The following is a 22,259-nucleotide window of genomic DNA, read 5'->3' on the forward strand; positions in this document are numbered from 1 at the left end:
CATCACTCTAAGGAATCAGCAGTCTGCCACCAAGCAGGATGTTTCAGAAATGACTGATACACATAAAGAAGACAGGCAAGAAAGGATTTAGTTATACAAGATCTAGGTTTCAAAGGAAAGTGATTGAAGGGAAAGTGAAATTACAGAAGGCCACATACAGCATACTATTAGAATGGGAGATGAAAGATGAAGAGGTAAAATCAGTTATAATTAAATGGGCACAAGATGTAGGTCACAACATTATGATGGAAGATTGGGAAAAAATATGGAAAACTGACTTTAAAATTACAGATTGTTCCCTATTGAAGGAGAATTACATGAAGATGATGTACAGATGGTACACAACACAAGTGCAGTTAGGGAAAATGTACAAAACTAGTTCAAATATATGTTGGAAGTGTAAGGAAAAAGAGGGGACATTTTATCATATGTGTTGGGATTGTAAGGTAATTAAAAAAAATTGGGAAATGATATACAACGAATTGAAGAAAATGTACCATTTAACATTTGTTAAAAAACTTGAAGCATTTTTATTAGGGATTGTAGGGAAAGATCTGCCAAAAAAGCTGAAAAACATCTTCATGTATGCGACAACAGCTGCGAGAGTTTTAATAGCACAAGGATGGAAGACTGAAGAAACCCCAACTAAAGAATCATGGCAAGAAAAATTGATGGACTATGCAGAAGTGGCAAAACTGACATGTAAGCTATGGGACAAGGATAACTGTGACTTTAAAGATGAATGGGAACACTTTACGAAGTATTTGAAGACACAACAAAGCGAACTGGTCTCCTTGGCTGGTTTTGAAAAAAACATCCACAAACTGTTTATTGATAATAATCAGCTAAATAGTTTGAGGATCTATACAACTGTGTAACATGCAGAAAACAGCATTTCTAGAGAAATCAAAGACTGAAACTGAGGGAAGTCAGGGGGTGGAGGCGGGTGGGAGGGTGGGGGAGGGAGGAAAAAGGGGGTAAATAAGGATGATACGTTTCTGGATAATATGTTTTCTTTTAATTTTGAATAAAAAATTATTTTAAAAAAAGAAAAGAAAACAAATGACAGGAGAGGAGGAAGGCTCTTGAAAGAAGCTGAGAGGATTAGGTGCCAGAAAGATCCCAGCATCCTCAACAAACTACAGTTTCCAAGTTTCTTTGGGGAATCCATGTGCTTTGAATGCATGGTGTTGGTGATGCCACAAATATCACCAGGATTTTCCTCTCCCATTGTAAAACACGCAGAGAAGCAACCCAATCAGGCAGCAGGTTTTGAGATTATTATCAGTGGGTCTTTGGGGGGGGGGGGGACAAGAGTGACCAGATGCACCAAAGTCAGCAGTAACATGATGCACATAAGTTATTTAAATTTACATTATATTGATTGAAAATATTGTACCTTTGAATGGGAAAGCCTCTCCTCCTCCCGGAGGGGAGGGATTGTGATCGGGAGCCGTTTCTTGCGCTTCGCAGGGGGCGTGCCACCCCCATGCTCGTCATCTCTGCTGACACACCACGCTCCCCAGTCAGTCTTCCAATAGGTAGGAAGCTCGGGGGTGGGGTTTAGCTGCTCAAATGTGGCCACAGCAGCTCTTCACCTCATTGTGCTGATCTGTTTTTCTGCAATGCACTCTACTGCAATGCGCTCTACGTGGGGCTACCTTTGAAGGTGGCCCGGAAACTACAACTAATCTAGAATGTGGCAGCTAGACTGGTGACTAGGAGTAGCAGCCGGGACCATATAACACCGGTCCTGAAAGACCTACGTTGGCTCTCAGTATGTTTCCAAGCACAATTCAAAGTGTTGGTGCTGACCTTTAAACCCCTAAATGGCCTCTGCCCAATATACCTGAAGGAGCATCTGCACCCCCCATCATTCAGCCCGGACACTGAGGTCCAGCTCTGAAGGCCTTCTGGCGGTTTTCTCACTGCAAGAAATGAGGTTTCAGGGAACTAGGCAGAGGGCATTCTCGGTGGTGGTGCCCACCCTGTGGAATGCCCTCCAGTCAGATGTCAAGAAAATACAGTGGTGCCTCGCAAGACGAAAAGAATTCGTTCTGCGAGTCTCTTCATCTTGCGGTTTTTTTCGTCTTGCGAAGCAAGCCCATTAGCGGATTAGCGGATTAGCGCTATTAGCGGCTTAGCAGACTTAGAGGATCAGCTGATAAGCGGCTTAGCGGATCAGCTGTTAAGCGGCTTAGTGGCTTGGGAAAAAGGGGGGAGGAAAGGAAAAAACCCCCGCAGGAACTCGCAAGACATTTTCGTCTTGCGAAGCAAGCCCATAGGAAATTCGTTTTGTGAAGCACCTCCAAAACGGAAAACCCTTTCGTCTAGCGGGTTTTCCGTCTTGCGAGGCATTCGTCTTGCGGGGCACCACTGTAGACAACTATCTGACTTTAGGAAGATGGCTGAAGGCAGCACTGTTTAGGGGAGCTTTTAATTTTTGATGTTTTATCGCTTTATTATTATTGTTATTATTATTATTATTATTATTATTATTATTATTATTATTATTCTGTTGGGAGCCACCAAGAGTGGCTGGGGAAACCCAGCCAGATGGGCGGGGTATAAATATACTATTGTTGTTGTTATTTAGTATGTTGTGAAAAATTAATTTTTACTTAGGTGGATCAGTGTCGTTGCCAGACAATTCCAACAGGATAGGAAAGGTAGAATTATCTGTCAGAGCAACGGGAAATATTTCACATGTTCCTGATGCAGATATTCTCCTGAGTCACATGAAGAGTTGGTAAAGTTGACCCATTTCCTTTCTCACGAGAGTCATTAATTGGTCTCCATGTTGTGGCTAAATTGTCACCAGCCGTCTAAAAATACTATATCTTTTAAAACGTAAAGCAAAGAGAGAGAGAGAGAAAGTCGAATGTTTTCTCTCTCTTTTAAACACAGAGCTTGCCCCTCAGGGTTAGCTACCTATGCTTAGCAAAGAAAGATAAAAGATCTCATTATCTATTGAACCTGTATAATAGAAATCACATTAAGATGAATGGCATTCATTTTCCATTAATCAAAGGCATTTTCTGCTCCATCAGATAGATCACTTTGCTCATGCCACATGTCCCATTAGTGTCATAACAAGATGCCAAACTGCAGCTTCTTTACTGAGATATATTATCTGAGGTTGAATATGGGTAGGTTATGGATGACGGTTCATTCCGTATGACCACAGGCGTTGTGCTGTTTGACCCAGTGACCCAAAAATCTGAACACAGGAAGCTGTCTCATACTGAGTCAGGCCACTGGTTGATCTAGGTCAGTACAGTCATACCTTGATAGTCAACTGCCTTGGTACTCGGACATTTTGGCTCCCAAACTCTGCAAACCAGTTTGTGATCGATTTTTGGAAGCTGAACATCTGACATGACCTCTGCAGTTTCTAATTGAGTGCAGGAAGCTCCTGCAGCTAATCAGAAGCCGCGCCTTGGTTTTCAAACCAAATTCAACAACCAAGGTACCACTGTATTGTCTACATAGATCGGCTTTGTCTCACCAGGATTTCAGGCAGCAGTTTTCCCCAGCTCTACCAGGAGATGCCAGGGATTGTGTCTGGGACATTCAAGCATACAAGGCAGATCACTGAGCTACAACACCATCCAAACCTCCATTTTCTAAACAAACAGATCGTAACTGTATTGATCCATTTAATTCAGTGTTTTACTGAAAAATTCATCCTGCAATTTTACCTTTTTTTAAATCATTCCCCAGCAAATAATGAAAAAATAAATTGCATCTGAAAATTATTTAAGGGGAGGAAAGAAATTCCAGTGAAATTTTCACATATGGGATGCAATGTTTTTGCTGCACTTATCGTTATTGCAAGGTGACCAAGCAATGGTTGAGTATGCCCTTTCTTTTGCTCTAGAAATCAACTGTCTGTTAAGGATAATTTCCTGAAATGGTAATGTAAAATCCATGTGTACTTTTAATATGGGATTTTCCTCCCCTATCTGGCAGTAGCTCTCATGTGATTGGCTGACTATGAGTCACATAAGAGAGGCATTCTATTCGGCTGTGACTGTTATTCCAGTAACTGCCATTTTTTAACCTGCTCTTCTTTTCTCTCTCTGTGTGTGTGTGAGAGAGAGAGAGAGAGAATGGCTGCTGAGAGTGTCTTCTCAGGATACTGCTGAGGACAGTGTTGTGTCAGTGTGATCTGTCTGAAGTGAAAGAGACAGAGTAAGTTGCGTGTTCGGACCCAGATACCTCCCCACTAAATAAAGACACATTTGACTCAAATTTTAGTTTTGGTTTTTGGCAGAATTTAGGCCACAACTTTATTTATTACAGAAAGTGAGTGGTTGCATAGGCTCTGGTTTGACTAGCTCCCTGCACCCTTGCAGGCAGAGCTGACCCAGGGCACCAGCATAGGCCAGCCAAGGGTGAACACCTGGGTAGGTGAAAAGCTGGGAACAGACTATGTTCACCCTCCAGATGCTCCCCTGGACTCATGCAACCCCATCTTGGGGGTTGAGTAAACCAGTTGAGTCCCTGGATTCCTTTAACAGAATACCCTTTACATAGGGATGGCAAAACCATTCTCCCATCCCTATCACCTGAACCAGTGCCTATCCACAACCTTAAAAGTTGTGATGATTTGCTACGCGGCAGGTGAAACCCAAATGGCAACAGCCAACCAGCCAAGTGGGGAAAATTCCTGCCGTGCCCGTGTCCCAACGACAGACGGCACACAACAGCATAGCAAGGTCAATCGCAAAAAATGCCCTAAAAGTAGGGAGAGGTGGGTGGGTGTCCCGAATGCACAAGCCGATAGAGGAAGCTCTGGGTCACGTGCATGGGTATATATAGGTCCCTCGATCCATTTCGACTGCGCCCCATTGGCCAGATTAAACCCAGCAATGAGGGACCTACCAATTGGGTGTTGTGGCTGACCAATCTTACCCACCCACAACACAGGAGGTCAGTCTCCAGGCCTCATCGCAACACGTGCCCTCTTTTAGGGGGACACGATATTCCTAAACGTTAATAGGGAGAAACCTGTGCAGGAGCTCTCTGTAAGGAACAGAGAATACTGCTGAGGTGAAAGTAAAATAATAAGAATAAATCTTTTCATAAGAAACTATAAGACCTAAGTGAGGTAAAACTTTGGTGCAAGTCTCAACACAGTTTTATTTATAAGTCTAAGTTTATAAGACTTCAAGTGAGAACAAACCCATGTTTGAATAAGCATGAGGTTGCAAATATATTCTCAGCTATATGATGATGAAAGAAAAATTCATTTGAATATAAAGAGTCTGGACATTTTATAATGTTTACAAAGAAGCTATCTTTTATTTTTTTTAAAAAGTATTTATACATTTTAAATTAATACATTTCATTAATTTTACAATCATTTCAACATTTCAAGGTTTGACTTCCTTTCCCCTCTTTCTGCGGTTCCTTAAATTATTTTTTTTAATATCTTCTGAATATCCAAATTCCTTTAATTTGCTCATTTATTTATCTACTTTAAATATATACTCTTATGAAATTGCAGGTTATTACAATAATCCTGATAATGTTTTTATCTGTCTGCAACTTATCTGTAAATATTCAATAAACCATTTCCATTCTTTTATAAAAAGTTTGTTATCTTGATTTCTTATTCTTCTGGTAAGTTTTGCCATTTCTGCATATTCCATAAGTTTTTGTATCCATTCTTCCTTTGGTGGGACTTCAGCTTTTTCCAAATTTTGGGCGAGTAGCATTCTTGCTGCTGCAGTCGCATACATAAATAAATTTCTATACGCTTTAGGTAGTTCTGTCCCTGTAATTCACAGAGAAGCTATCAATCACCTAGAAGAGTTATTTAACTTCCTAGGTGTAAGGCTACTCTGCTACTTTGTTTACCACCAACAATACAGTGGTGCCCCACAAGACGAATGCCTCGCAAGACGGAAAACCCGCAAGACGAAAGGGTTTTCCGTTTGCAGAGGCGCTTCGCAAGACGAATTTCCCTATGGGCTTGCTTTGCAAGACGAAAATTGACGAAAATTTTTGAGGGGTTTTTTCCGCTCCAAAACCCCTTTTTCTGAAGCGCTAAGCTGCTAAAAGCATTTTAGCAGCAAAACCGCTAATCCCTTAAGCCTTAAAAAGCCGTTTTTAGCCCTTAAACTGCCAATAGCGCTAATAGCGCTACTCCGCTAATGGGCTTGCTTCGCAAGACGAAAAAACCGCAAGACGAAAAGACTCGCGGAATGGATTATTTTCATCTTGCGAGGCACCACTGTAGTTTTATATACATACATTCCCTCTGCACCCTCGCTGGCAGTAGTGGCACTTACTGAGAGGAAGAGGCACATAATGATGATGGTGATGATTTCTCCAATTATTTTGCTTCACCTTTAATGGTGTCATATTCATTTTACCGCTTAACTGTACTTTAAGGCTAAGAAATCTAGGGAGAACTTTTGAAATTTTTACATTGCAGAAGACAGGTTTATTGCAGACTGTGAAGGCCCTGAGAAGTTTAATAACTAGCACAGGCTTCAGCTTTTACAGATTTGCTATTTGTTCTCTCAGAAGTCCCTGAATGTACAGAATAAAAAACACCAATCGCTATGGATGGCCATTGAAAAGACAGCACTGCTCCCTGCATCTCAGAAAAGCTATCTTTGAGTCAGATATAAATCATTCCATGTTACAATTTTTGTCATGGGAGTGACTAGGCCACACATATAATGGAAATAGTTGTTCCTGCTTTAAACGCCCCCACTTTCAATATGATATCCATTATCAGCTAGAGCTGGGATGCCAGTCAGTTCACTGGTAAAATATTCTTAATTGCCCAGTGAACAGGCTGCCTATTACTTGACCATAGTAAACTGAAGCATGCCCTATTTTAAGGAGCATTCTATCTTTTTATTGTGTTATGGTGTCACTCGGTAGTAATAGCAAGGACAAGGGTGTTTGCTTCTCTCAGGGCCTCTGTCTGTCAGTTTAGTGTTCTACTGCAATTTACAGTAAATTGTCTCTGGCTGTACTTTTTTCATTGTATTGCCATTTGGCCTCATTCTTCTCATGTATGGACAAATCTGCACCTTACATTTATACCACTATTATATCAGTAATAGTTATAGCTTCCCCAAAGGTACCCTGGAAATTTGTAAGCTGTGAGGAGACCTGCATCCCTTCACAGAGCCGCAGTTCCCAGAATTCCCTGGGAATGGACTGTTAAACCACTTTGGAAATTGTAGCTCTGTGAGGGGAACAGTGGTCTCCTAAGAACTCTCAACAACCTTAACAAACTATAGTTCCTAGAAGGCTTTGGGGGAAAGCCATGACTAGGAAAGTGGTATAATAGAAATTTGAATGTAAAGTTCACCTGCGGCCTATATCTATTTATTAACAGAGTATTCCTGTTTATGGTTTTGATACAGTAGATACTCTACCTTTGAAAGGGCCTTGGGCAATATTATTTTTCTGCCTCCTGACTGCCACACTCTCCTGCTATGCTGCCCTGATTGCTAAACTCTCCCTTTATCTGAAAAATAAAGTATTTCTTTCTTTCTTTCCTTCCTTCCTTCCTTCCTTCCTTCCTTCCTTCCTTGGTCTTCCCTCGTCCTTAGTAGGTGATGGCATTGTACTTGTTTTTCTGTGAGATCACCTCAGCATAGGGTTGTCACCCATCCCTTAAAATACGGAACCATTTCATATTTGAAAGTAAAATGCTGTGTCCTATATTAAAATGGGATGCAGATTATCCCATATTTGAAGTCATCCTCCCATCCTCCCTTCTCCATCTCCTTCCACTGGCCCTTTAAGGAATTTCTGTCCTGTCTCTTCTTCTTCCACCTTTTTTGTCCCAGTCGTTGTGCCGTTGGAGGGCGGAACTTGCACAGACAGAGAAGTCCTTGTTTCCTATGCTTTATCATCTCCCTGAATCTCCCCATTTCCTCACAAGGATGGGGGCTTCCCCTCCCCACCCCCACCCCAAAAGAAGGTCCTTTGCATTGAGGAATCCCTCAATCTTTCCACCAGCCACTTTTCCATCAATGGGACAGCCCCCGCCCCCAAGAAAACAAGCTCCAATCAAGGGGATTGAATCAAACCCCCCCCCTGCCCCTGGGACAAAGCAGCATGGCAGAGCATTCAAAAATATAGGAAGGCAGCATAATTTACACTGGAGTAAACTGTGCCAGTTTAATGTATCTCTACTCCAAACTCCATTTAGCAGCAGGGCTACTGCTGGATGACCAAGCAAAGGGAAACCAACTCTTTAAAACAGTTTGACTTACACCACTGTAATTTCTGGTGGGTTGCTAGATGACTCAACCAAGCAGCATGGAGTATGGACTCCCCCTACCCCATTTCATACAAAGGCCACTTTGGATAACTTATCCTGGTCTTGGCTCAGCTGAATATTTGTGTATTCCAAATTTTTCTCATTCTGAATGATCTACAGTTTAGATTGCTGCCTATGTAACTGCAATGTAAATACTCCCATAGTTGGGCTCTCAGTGGGTGGTGGTAGCAGCAAAGGTATTCCCTAGAGTCTGCAATGTATTATTATTATTATTATTATTATTATTATTATTATTAAGGAATAGATTCTGCATGTGGAACTATCACCCACCCGAAGGTGGGCACTCTGCTTCACTAAACCTGGGTGGGAAACTTCCTGTGAATGCCATGTAAGCCAATGAAATAAATAACATAATTTTGCCAACTTGGAAAGGTTGTGTTTTTGTGAGATGCCATCACATCCCACATGTAACCCTGATTGCCTGAAATTACAAAGCGAATGCTTGCAATGTTTTGTGGTGCTCTCTCTTTTCTGAGTCTTTTAGACGTGGAAGCCATTTTGTGTCATGCCACATTCTTACAGCAGCCATTTTGTGAAAGGCACCCACAGCGCTTTCTCAAGACTCCAAATTTGCCCACCTGTCCAAAAGTGAACTCTAACTGAACCTCCCAATACACTACCACCCCATTAGTCAAATGCCAACTCATTTATCTGCTTGATTTGCTTAGAATATAACAGAATAATCCAAAATCAAGGAACATACCATTAGTTCTCCACTCTGACTAGTCATGTCAATAGTTAACCCCCCCCCCAAAGTCCAATGTGAATTGCATTGTATCACTAGTTGTGAGGTGGTGGGAATGGGATGGGATGGCCAGTGTAAACCAGAATGTGCAATTCAGCACAGTGTGTTTAAAACTGTATCCCTCTCATAGATGCACACTGGGATATAAATCTTATTTACACTGATTTACAAAGCCAGCAAGTGATATGCATGGATTAATCTGCTTACATGCCATAAATCTTCTTAGCTGGATTAGGACTGATATCTTTTAACTATTTTAAATGACTAACAATGCACAATATTTGTCATCTTTTGTCAACTTGCAGAGGCTAAACTTACAATTTTGGGAGGAAAGCAATGTAAGGTCTCTTGCCCAGAATTTACAGCAAGCTGATTCATTCTTTTCTTGCTTTCTTAAGCTGGAGGTTTTCAAAGTCGCCAGAACATACCACTTATTATTAGAGCTGTGTCCAAAGAATGGCTGTCACAAAGACACATCCCTGTCCAGCTGTGCCTTCTGAGACTGGGATAAAGTCCAGTCACTGACTGCAATTTTTGAAATAGATTTTCTTTCACTTGGTGGGAAGGAAAAACAAACTGATGTGCCAGAATAATGTACCTTTTGCCATTTAGAGCTACAGATTATAATGGATCATATGTTAGATATAAAGATCAGGATTTCTGGTGTCCTGAATATGAAGCCAACATACAGTAGCTAGGAGGGGGGAGCAAAACATTTCACACTGTCTTTGAATATATATGCTATTGTTCGTGCCAATGACTGTTCCATTGAAGTGAACCAGGGGCAGGGGAGCAATTTGGTTTGGTTAGCATTTTAGTGAAAAAAATACCTAAATTGCACTTCCCGTGTGTGTGTGTGTGTGTGTGTGTGTGTGTGTGGTGAAATACAGCTAACCTTTGCAATTCATGCTTCCCTGAATTTTGCAATGCCTTTCCCCAACCAGATCTATGCAAAAATAGACACATTAGGGGAAAGTGTGCATAAAATTGCACGTATTAGTGAAAACAACGTATGAAAATGTTTTATATTTTTCTTGGCAAAGAGTAATTTGTTTGCAGAAATGTGTATATCAATTTCAATTACATTCTGGTTATAATAATAATCGCTTATACAACACCTGCAATATTAATAACTTCTAGATTCAGGTAGGTAGCCGTGTTGGTCTGCGGCAGTCACGATAGATAGATAGATAAGATAGCCCAGTAGCACCTTAGAGACCAACTAAGTTTGTTCTTGGTATAAGCTATCATTTGCATGCACACTTCTTCAGATTAATAATAATAATAATAATAATAATAATAATAATAATATTTTTTTATTTATACCCCGCCCTCCCCAGCCAAGGCCGGGCTCAGAGCGGCTTACAAGCAATAATAAAAGCAAGATGAATGATTACAACTTAAAAACAAAAATAAAATACAACATTAAAATAATGGAACATTAAAATATTAAAATGTAGCCTCATCGCAGGAGGAAAAGGAAAAGAAAAAAGAAAGAGAGTGAGGGAGGTAATCAAATTGGCTCCAAGCCAAAGGCCAGGTGGAACAACTCTGTCTTACAGGCCCTGCGGAAAGAAATCAGATCCTGCAGGGCCCTGGTCTCATGAGGCAGAGTGTTCCACCAGGCCGGAGCCAGAGTTGCAAAGGCCCTGGCTCTGGTTGAAGCCAATCTAACTTCCTTAGGGCCTGGGACCACTAGGGTGTTGTTATTTATGGACCTTGAGGCTCTCCGTGGGGCATACCAGGAGAGGCGGTCCCGTAGGTACGAGGGTCCTAGGCTGTGAAGGGCTTTAAAGGTCAAAAGCAGCACCTTAAATCTGACCCTGTACTCCACTGGGAGCCAGTGCAGCTTGAAAAGCACTGGGTGAATATGCTCCCATGGCAAAGACCCCATGAGGAGCCTCACTGCAGCATTCTGTACCAGCTGGAGTTTCTGGGACAGCTTCAAGGGCAGCCCCGCGTAGAGCGAATTACAGTAGTCAAGCTTGGAGATGACCGTCGCATGGATCACTGTGGCCAGGTCGGGGCGGGAAAGGTAAGGGACCAACTGCTTGATGCGGCGAAGGTGGAAAAATGTCGCCTTGGCTGTTGCTGTAACTTGCGCCTCCATGGAAAGGGAGGCGTCAAGGGTTACACCCAAACTCTTAACGGAAGGCAATGGCACTAATTGGGCCCCTGCAAGAGAAGGGAGTTGGTCCCTCATCCCCATTCCATCCCGACCCAGCCATAGGACCTCTGTCTTCGAAGGATTTAGTTTCAATCGGCTCCCACGAAACCATCCAGCCACAGTAACAGAGCCTCAAATTGATGGACATAAAATTGGCTGTGAGATCATGGAGCTTAAAGGACAGATCCGGAAAAGTAGTGTCACATATGGATTGAGTGACTTAGGACTGACAAGGTACATACTGGAGGGTGGCACTATGAGAAAGTTTGGAAAAGTGAACCTTAGCAACTTTAAAGAAAGTGTGGAACAAGCTCTGGACTATTTCTTGGCCTACAAGTTGAATTATAGAGTTTGGGCAAGCTTGTTGAAGAGGGGCAAAGGAGTCGTTGGGGGGAAAGTGCTTTGGGACTCAATTTTAGGCTCGAAAAAGATCTTGCAGACAGGCCAGGAAGATGATTTGAAGGCCTCGGATATAAGAGAACCTGGATGAATGACTGATCTCATGGACTGGAAAGACTCTAAAATTTGTAAAAAGGATTGGCAGTACCCGAAACCGGGGGGAAGAGATGGTGGGATAAATTGGGAATTTTTAAGTAAAATTTATTGTAATCGGGTTTGAATAAGTACCTTTGGGGGATGGTGGAAGGATTTTATCTGGTTCCAGGGAAATAAGATAAAGAGTTTAAGACATAAGGATATAAGGGTATATTATTATAGGTTTTGAGAGCATAAGATTTAAGGCTATTTTCCTTTTTCTTTTCTTATCTTTTCTTGCTATTTAGGAAATCAGGGATTGGATAACTTTATATATATATATTTTTGATGCCTACTTGTTTGGAGATGTTGGGGAAGAAATAAGGTTAAAGGGGTTAAAGTAAATAAGTGAAAAAGCAGTGAAAGTTGGAAGGAATTTGCCGACTGGATTAATAACTGGAATACAAAGAGGGAGGTGGGAGGAGGCGGAGGAACCAAGTTAAGAAAGAAGGATTTGAAAAATGGAACTTTTCTTTGTTTTGTTTGAGTGTTTTTGTTTTTTGAAAACTTTTGTGTGGGTAGGGTGGGGAAGAGGGTTCTTTTTATATGTACTTTTTTGGGTTTTTGTATTTTTCTTCCTTTTTTTATTCTCTTCTCTTTATATACTTTCTGTTTTGCAGTTATGTTATTGGAAAATTCAATAAATATCATATATATGTGATTCTGCTAGCAATACTTTTTGAGCATACAAATGTTTCAGGGTAGACATACTGCTTCATTTCCAATGGGTGCACGTGCCGTAGCTTTCTGCTGAAGTCCTTTTGTATTCCAAGTGTTCCAAATTGTTGTTTGATTGTTTTGCTTTTGTTCCATTCTCATTGCACAGTGGTGAAAGAGTACCTCTCCAGATGGCAATAATAAAACAGCATTGGGGAACCAATGTATAAGCCAGTGTAAACTCTTCACTAATGCATTATTGCATCAAGGACATGTTGCACAATACACTTGAAAAGAAACAACAACAACAACACCAGTCTGGAGCAGTCTATAGTCTCCCAACCCTACCACTAATAGCACTAAGTTAAGAGAGATTACGGTTATGATTACGATATCTTTATTGTCATTGTCCCTTGCGGAGCAATGAAATTGAAAAACTACATAAAACTATCACAAAACTACATAAAACTACATAAAAACTACATAAAACTACATAAAAACTACATAAAACACTCAAAAACCCCTAAAAACTCTATAACCCCATTTTAAAATACACTATACTAGAGAGACCCCTTATGCTGCTTTTAGAACCAGAATTGCATTAGCGTAGAAACTGTTTCTCAGGCGGCTAGTCCTGGCCTTTATAACCCTATACCTTCTTCCAGAAGGCAGAAGCTGAAAGAGATCATTTCCGGGGTGCGTACTATCATGTGCTATCTCTGCCGCTTTCTTATGGCACCTGGCAGCATAGATTTGATCTAAGGTGGGAAGAGTGCACCCAATAATTCTCTCTGCAGTCTTTATAACCCTGGATAGCATTGTTTTTTCCCTGGCTGTGCAGCTCCCAAACCACACACACAGACCATAAGTTAGTACGCTCTCCACAATGTGCAATGGTAAAATGCCATCAACAGGTCCTTTGAGAGATTGTTTTTCTGGAGGATTCTCAAAAAATATAACCTCTGCTGTGCTCTCTTCACCAGGTCTTTGCTGTTCTTTCCCCAGGTTAGGTCGTCTCTCAACTCCATTCCCAGAAATCGAAACACCGAGACCTGTTCCACGCACTTCCCCTCAATAATCAGTGGCTGAATATTCAATTTACATTTCCTAAGTCCACAATGATCTCTTTTGTTTTCTTTAAGTTATGGAGTAAGTTGTTTTTCCTGCACCACTCCCCCAACTGCTTAACTTCCTTCCTATAGGCCGCCTCCCCCTCTCCAGCAGAAACTAAACCAACCACCGTTGTATCATCTGCGATCTTAATGATCTTATTACTGGGGTATTTGGGGGCATAGTCAGCTGTATAGAGCGTATATAAAAGCGGGCTCAACACGCACCCCTGCGGCGTCCCTGTATTCGTGATGAGATCCGCAGAGACGTGGGAACCCAACCTGACCCTTTGGGAATGGTTTGATAGAAAGTCTAATATCCACCTGCACAAACATGGTGGAAGTTCCAGGTCTAATAATTTGGGCACCAATCTATGCGGAAGAATAGTATTGAATGCAGAACTAAAGTCTACAAATAACAGTCTCACGTAGTTCCCTTGCTTCTCCAAATGAGTCAGGACAGCATGTAAAGCCATTGCCACAGCATCCTCTGTGGATCTCTTTGCCTTGTACGCAAACTGGTAAGGGTCAAGTCCCACTGGCAGGCAAGATAAGATGCGCTTCCTCACCAGTTTTTCGAAACATTTCATTATAATGGGTGTCAACGCCACAGGGCAAAAATCATTCAGACTGTCTACCTTTGATGTTTTTGGCAGGGGTATAATGGTAGCGGATTTCAGACAGGATGGAACAGTGGCTTGGGCCAGAGACTGGTTAAAAATCTTTGTAAAGATTCCTGCCAGTTGGTCCGAACCATCTCTTAGCACCCTGCCAGCCACCCCATCCGGGCCCATAGCCTTCCTTGTGTTTACCTCCTTTAATATTCACCTCACTTCTCCCTCTTCCACCCTGGCAGCATTTCCTGTAGGTAGTGACGCCAATAGCTCTGACATCCCTGTTGGAGTCACTGTTGGTGTCACCTCAAATCGGGCAAAGAAGGTATTCCACTCTCCCACCAAGGAAGCAGTACTCTCTACCACTGATGAATTCCTTGATTTATAACCAGTCAGATGTTGGAATTCCTGCCACATTTGTCTAGTATCATGATTTCTCAGATGGTCCTCAATTTTTCCTCTGTACTCCGCTTTTGCTTTCCTGATACCCCTCTTCAAGTTCGCTCTTTCTATGCCATACAATACCCGGTCCCCAGTTCTAAAAGCAGAATTTCTGGCCTTCAATAATCTCCTAACCAGTTAAGACTGTTGCAAATTAGACATCCAATTAATATAGTTATGGTCTATTTTTGAACCCGTCTATTGTGTGTGGTAGCTTCGTTCTAGGGCATTTCCTCTTCATTTATGAGAGCAAAAGCTTGCGTCACAATAGTGCACATAGTCAGGCCAGCTGTATGCCTTGATTTACAAGCAGCATCGGATATAAAAATAGATTTATACAACTGCAGTCAATAGAAAGAATGAGCTTTACTTTATTGAGCTGTGTTGAGCCACTGTTAATATCTTTGTTTATACATGTCAGCACTAAGAAGAGACAGTTGACTGCAGAGAAGTAGCTACTGTTTGCAGCCTAGGATTATGGGTGCTTGCAAATGCCCAACATCTCAGGTTGCAAACAAACTTCACCTGGGAAAGCTCCTGGGCTGCAGGGAGCTGAATGTTACTGGGCAAGCACAGTAATCTCCTGCCAGCAGTTCAAGGCATCCTGCACACATTCAGTACCTTGGAGAGCTCCTAGGTTCCTCTTGTGTTGCTAGATGAATTCTGTTGCAGAGATTGTGGGGGGAACAATCACCAGCAGCTACATGCATAAAAGAATGCGCAAGTGGGGGCTATTCTTGCTGTAAATGCTCCTAGCCACTGACTCCTGTAGCTAGGATACTACTAGGAGTCATTCAGAGTAGAGAAAGGGGATATCTGGAATGAAGAATCAGTCTCTGTAGTGACTTGGTTATCCTGTGTTGATCTCAGATTCCTCTCTGTTTGAAGATTGGAGTATTATATAAGCTCTTTAAAGCTAAGATAAAAACCTTGACATTTTTAGTTAGATTCAGCCTTGTAAAACCACTGTGAAAATTTATCAATACAGGCATAAAATCAATTTCCTTACGCATTCCCATGGTGATGTATGGCCTTATGGAAAAACATTTCTAATTACATTTTTAGTTGCCTTCCACGAAATATTTCTTGCCCAGAGCAAAATGGGTTTTATTTTATTTTTTCCAAATGTAGTTAAAATTAAAATTAATGACAAATGTAGCATTGCTTTAATAATTATATTTATGTATTGGATCCCTTCCTTTTAAAAATAAAAAGCATGGCTAAATATGTATACAGCATCTTCGAACTACACTGTTGGGGTGGCGGAGGGAGAATTTAGATGATTATCAACCGTTCCAGTCAGGAGCTCATTTGTCCCATAATCTAGATTATTATCAACAGCTCCAGTCATTTTCTAATTTTCCTGGAATGCAAATCAATTCAGCAGATATAATCAGTATTCGCCGTTCTTCTTGCTTTTGTAGAATCCTAGAATTATAGAGTTGGAAGAGACCACAAGGGTCATTTGGTTCAACTCCTATAATTCTATGATTCTATGAACGTAACAACAGTGAATACCTATCAGTCTGTGAACAATGTGTTGTTGTTGATGTGCATCTCACTTGAGAGACAATGGAGTGTGCCTCCATTAGCAGCAACGAAATGACCTCCCCAGGGCACAAGCCTGGGCAGTGTATGTGGAGGACCTGGGCTGCCCAGATGATAAGACCTCACTCTCAGCCTTGCTGATGTGGTACAAAAGAAAGAAGAGCAATACATTTGGCACCAGCTTGACCTCAGGAGATGCTGAAAGGAGGCAAACAAGGCACCACGCAACTGTCTTAGGGACGTCAGATTTGTTTCACGTTTGCTCCTTAGCCTTTTCTTTTGTGGACAATATTCTGCAAGGTAGCAGAGATTTAGAATAAGCGTTTTCCTTCTCCTAGATGGGCTACCTTCCTAGGCTGATGAGCCCCATCTGCCCCTCACTTCTCTCCACAGTATGTGCAGAAACTGCCTTCTTCACCATTGGACCCACTATTGGTCATATGCAGGGAACATCCTAACTAACTGAGGGATTGAGACTCATTGGCTACCCTCACCTGGTTTAGCCAGCCAGTTGAAGCCAGTCAAAGCCATAGGTGAGCACTGAGTGCAGGGTGGGGATCAAAAGATGACAAACTATCCCAGTAGAAGCACTATGTGACCTCCACCTGAGGTACTACCACTTCCCTAGAACCTCATACATCCCAAACCATGTGTAATTGATTACCCACTTGCATTGAAATCTCATTATGACACCATAATTATGTAATTAATTACATACATCATTTCAGCACAGTGGACAGCCAGACAAATAACATAGTTTTGTGTGGAAGTCAAACTGCAGCAGAACAGGCACAGTGCTGCATGTATCAGTGAACCTCAGCCAATACATTTTCCAACTGTTTTCATGTTGGAAAGCCGTGATGAATGTGAGCTTTGCAGAGGAGGGGAGACTTATTGCACATATGGGAGGAGAGCAAGATGTGTGTTACACTTTCCTTTAAAGTTTTTTCATGATATTGCATTATGGTGCATCTACTCTTGCCTGCTCAGTGCTCAGAAAGCCACTTCAGTAGAGTTGGAAGAGACCATTGGAGCAGGCAGGGCGAGGCATACTGTACATCACTTACCAAAAGCTCCCAAGGAAGCTCATGGGGTGGAATTCAGCATTAACCAGCTATGAATGTCCTGTCTGCACAAGCATTTCCACTTGTCAGACAGAATGACCTCCACTCCCTTCCCTCCACTCAGTTATATGGGTTCCCTGACCACTCCCAATTCAATTTGGGTGGGCCCAGGGGAAGGGTGGGGAAAGGCCTGCACAAGCAGAAGAAAAATGGGTGAGGGCTTTTCCAGTTGACCTGTGTTATAGAGAGAGGGAAAGAGGTGAGAGGAGAGGAGAGGGAGGGAGGGAGAGAGACTCTCTATCTGAAGGTTTGCAACATAAGCCCTGTTCCATAAGTCTATGGGGACGCGGGTAGCGCTGTGGGTTAAACCACAGAGCCTAGGACTTGCTGATCAGAAGGTCAGCAGTTTGAATCCCCGCGACGGGGAGCGCTTCCGTTGCTCGGTGCCTGCTCCTGCCAACCTAGCAGTTCAAAAGCAGGTCAAAGTGCAAGTAGATAAATAGGTACCGCTGCAGTGGGAAGGTAAACAGTGTTTCCGTGTGCTGCTCTGGTTCGCCAGAAGTGGCCTAGTCATGCTAGCCACATGACCTGGAAGCTGTACGCCGGCTCCCTCAGCCAATAAAGCGAGATGTGCGCCACAACCCCAGAGTCGGTCAAGACTGGACCTAATGGTCAGGGGTCCCTTTACCTTTACCTGTTCCATGCCCAATAAGCATGGGATGCCTTTTCCTGGTGGTGCTATGGTTTTGCCCAGTATCTTCTCTATGTGATGGGCTCATGCGGAAAAGCTGTCCCATGAGCCCTTACTGCAGAGAAGAGTGGAAAGCCTATATAAGGCTGCTTCCTCTGGAGCTCACAGCCATTTTGCTTTGAGAGCTTCCCACCCGCCCGCCCTCAGGTTAGAGCCTTCACTGAGCAATTTTGGGTCATTGGTTGACAGGGCCAGAAATGATTTTTTCTCTCTCAAATTGATTGGCACTTGGTTGGGTTTTTTTCTTCCTATCCCACAGTGAAATTATGGCTTTCCTTTGTTAGGCGGAAAAACATTGTTTGTATGAGGGCAGAAATGGCATTAGACAGGATCTACATAGTATGGGGAGGGCATAAGGGGCCTAAGACAAACCCAAGCGTGGGTTCGGTATCTGCCTGGTTGGAATCTGCACCCTGGTTCCCCAGTGAGACCTTGCTTGCTTGGCTTGCACCACGGCAAGGTTCAACACTGGCCGACTCCAGCCGTACAGGTTTGGAGTGGTCCAAACCCAGCGGATCCATTCCATCAACATGGGGCTTGTGGAATGATGAAGTGACCCTGGGACCCCATGACACGCCAATCCTTGCCCTTCCTGCTGCTGTCAATAAAGCTTTAGTCTGAATTCATCCCATCACCGTTGTACAGTCTGGTTATTTTGCTGCTCTCATGGGTCACATAAAGCACCTGCCTGGGCGAAAAGACACGGCACAACAGGAAATTGAATTGGGAGGGAGGAGGAAATAAGCAAACTCAATTTTAGTTAAGAGCTCTTATAATAATAACCAGCTGAGGTGGGACAGTTCAAAAACAGGAGCCAAAAATGTTTGTCTTTTAGCTGTGCTGATGGAGTGGCCTTGCTTCTGTGCTATTATCTCCCCTTTTGCAGCCTGTTACAATAGCTGCTGCCAGGTGACGATGGAAGAAGGAAGAAGCTGTCCTTCTTAACAGAGCTAGTAGTGGCCTTGCAGCCCTTCTCCTTTCTCCCCTATTACAGCTTGATATAGTGGCTGCAGCTTATATATTATAAATCATATGGAGTCAAGGTTGAATGCTGCGGTGTCCCAAGTTTACAGATGGCACAAGATTGTTTACGATGGTGCAATTCCAAGTAGAGTGGAGGAAGCTCTAAAAGGTTCGCTTCCAAAGTGGATGAATGCAGTTTCTAATACAATATCATTTGGCACTGTGTTGTCAGAACTGCACACTGGGACCAAAAATGCTAACTTCACTAAACTGGCTGCTGTGATTACCTCAGAAAGAGATATTGTGGTCAGAGCAAAAAGCTCAACGAAAGCATGAACTCAATGTACGGTGGGAGTGAAAAGGGAAAAACAAAAATCAATTGCCAGGAAAGTGGTGGAAAGTAAAACAGCGGTTCTGCTATACTGTATAAATCTACGGTGTGCACACGCTTAGAATGCCATGTACAGTTTGAGTCACCGCATCTCAAAAAAGAAAAAGGGTATACAATTATTAATGGGTTAGGGCAGCTTTCCTTGAGAAAATTTGAAATGGTTTGGGCCAATAAGTATGGTGAAGGGGAAAAGGAAAACAATCCATTTCGTTAGGTTGTGTACCCAGGGAATTTTATTTAGTTATATATTTTAAAGTCAAACATTTACTGAATACGTAATAATAAAAAACATTATTTTTATTCATCAAACTAAAGAAACCAAAACTTAAAGTTACATTTTAAAATTAATAACAATACAGTGGTACCTTGTGTTACATACTTAATTCGTTCCGGAGATCCATACTTAACCTGAAACTGTTCTTAACCTGAAGCACCACTTTAGCTAATGGGGCTTCCTGCTGCTGCCGCGCCGCCAGAGCCGATTTCTGTTCTTATCCTGAAGCAAAGTTCTTAACCTGAAGCACTATTTCTGGCTTAGTGGAGTGTGTAACCTGAAACATATGTAACCTGAAGCGTATGTAACCCGAGGTACCACGTACTTAAATACAAACTTTAAAAAACGAGACACAAAATATCTTCTTTTCTTCTTCTTTTTTGGCCACTTTTCAGAATACACTTGGTATACCCTGTAAGTACACCTATGTGGGGAAAGAGGCTAAAGCTGGTTATTGCAGCCATAAAGATGCAGTGGCACCTCCCCATTTTTGAGAATATAAAACCCAGGTGTAACCCAGATCTCTGCCACACCTTAAATGAATAACACAGGTTCCTGTTTGGAGAGCAAAAGTAAAAAAATAAAAATAAATAACATGACATTCTTTATATTAGAAAAGCAAGAATTCAAATTTCTGGAATAGCTAGACTAGTTTCCTGGTGAGGTGACAGCCTAAGTAATGGCCCAATAAGGGAACAAATGAAGTGGATCTCTGCCAGACAGCAAATGGGTGTCTGGTAGTTGGAAAGAAAAAGGCCAGAATTGAGAGGGGAGAGTTGAGTGATATGAACTAGAAACTGGAAGCTGAAAAGTAGTAAAGCTGGGAGGTCAGCAAGGCAGAACGATGCTTGATTACTGTTTTGAATCCAAGGCAACAGCTATGGGAGAAGAAAGACCCTTTTCAGGTGTTAATGCTGTGAACCCCTCCAGTGCTGGCTCAGGTTGGATATATGTGTAAACAAAGCATATATCATAAAGACACCTTGCCATGCCAAAGGAACCAGGAACCTTTCATTGAATTCTACTCAATATTGATCCAGAGTAGATTCCAATGAATAGTGAGTGGAGTAAAAACTGAAACACGTTGCAGGATTCCCCAAAAATAGACCACAGGCATTTCATCCAGCAGAGCTTTACTGTTACTGAAGGCAAATGACCAAAATGGTCACAAATCCCATACATTCAGGATTGGCACTGTCCATAAGAAATCCAGTTGCAGCAGACTTAAGTTAAACTTAAAATAACTTATAATAAGTCTAAGCCTTAACAGTAAACATATTGTGTACAGAACACCACATCAGAGGGAAAAGAGATAGAAAGAGGAAATGAAACCCAGGCTCCATCTGGCCTTACTTTTAGTCAGCATGACCTTGACAGAAGAGATAACAGAACCAGTTTAAGCCAGCTGTACAGTGGTACCTCGGGTTAAGAACTTAATTCATTCTGGAGGTCCGTTCTTAACCTGAAACTGTTCTTAACCTGAAGCACCACTTTAGCTAATGGGGCCTCCCGCTGCCGCTGCGCCGCTGCCACACAATTTCTGTTCACATCCTGAAGCAAAGTTCTTAACCCAAGGTACTACTTCTCAGTTAGCGGAGTTTGTAACCTGAAGTGTCTGTAACCTGTGGTAACACTGTACTCAGCTTCTCTGAAGGAATAACCCAAACATCATGAACCTTCTGCTTGTTTCTTTCACACAGAGAAGCTTCCAGGACCCTCTTGAATTAATTAGAATAGGAAAGATCTCTACACATCGGACCCATACTTTCTGCACTAAGGAATGCAAACTGACAGAACCCTGGGTAAGAGTCTGGAAGCCCTGGCATTTCATACCACTTGGAGCCTGGGGTGGCTTGCAATAGTATTTTTTCGTGTGTTTTTTTAAAAGAAAATAAAATCTCAGGGCAACAGAGCAGCAGAGAGGAAATTCCAAAGCCTTTGGAGAAGCTAGAGAATTCTGAAACTATGTTATCCACGTTAAGCCTCAGACAAAGTGGTGCTCTCCTGCTGTTGTGGACTGCAACTGCTCCATTCCCTAAATATTGACCATGCTGGTTGAGGCTGATGAGAAACTGTAGTCCACAACATCTGAAGGTATCATGTTGGCTACCTACCCCTTGTCCTAGCTTTACACTTAATACTGCAGCCTTTAAGTAAACTTTGAGCTTCTTTGTTTTAACCTCTAATCTGTGCTGTCATTGGTGAGATTCTGATTTAATCTTGCCTAATGAATTGTCATCAGGTGCTCTTCTGGCTTCTGTACAGAGCTCCACAAGATACAATGCAAAATAGGAAGTAATGCATTTTTCACAAATAGATTTTAAAAGGAATACATTTTTGCATTGGGGGGACTAATATTGAGGTAAGAGGTTTGTGTTCATCTGGATCCTGTTTACAATGTCAGGTGAAAACTTTGAAGTTATAGACATTCATGCATAGGGGGGATTTGTGATATCTTATATGACTAGGTAACACTTTAATTTCAATATTTGCTATCTGATTTCAATTATATGCTGTAGATTTGGAGATTTCTAAACGCAAAGGCTTACTGACAACATCAGTTGATAGCTACTGTCACTTGTCAAAAGAGCAAATTGAATGTTAGAAAGTCTCAGGAAAGGGGGAGAGTGTTAACAAGAAAATAATAATGCATCTACATAAATCTATGGCATCCTCCATTT

This window comes from Podarcis tiliguerta (genome assembly GCF_965153285.1).
Source record: "Podarcis tiliguerta genome assembly, chromosome: 4".
NCBI lineage: Eukaryota > Metazoa > Chordata > Lepidosauria > Squamata > Lacertidae > Podarcis > Podarcis tiliguerta.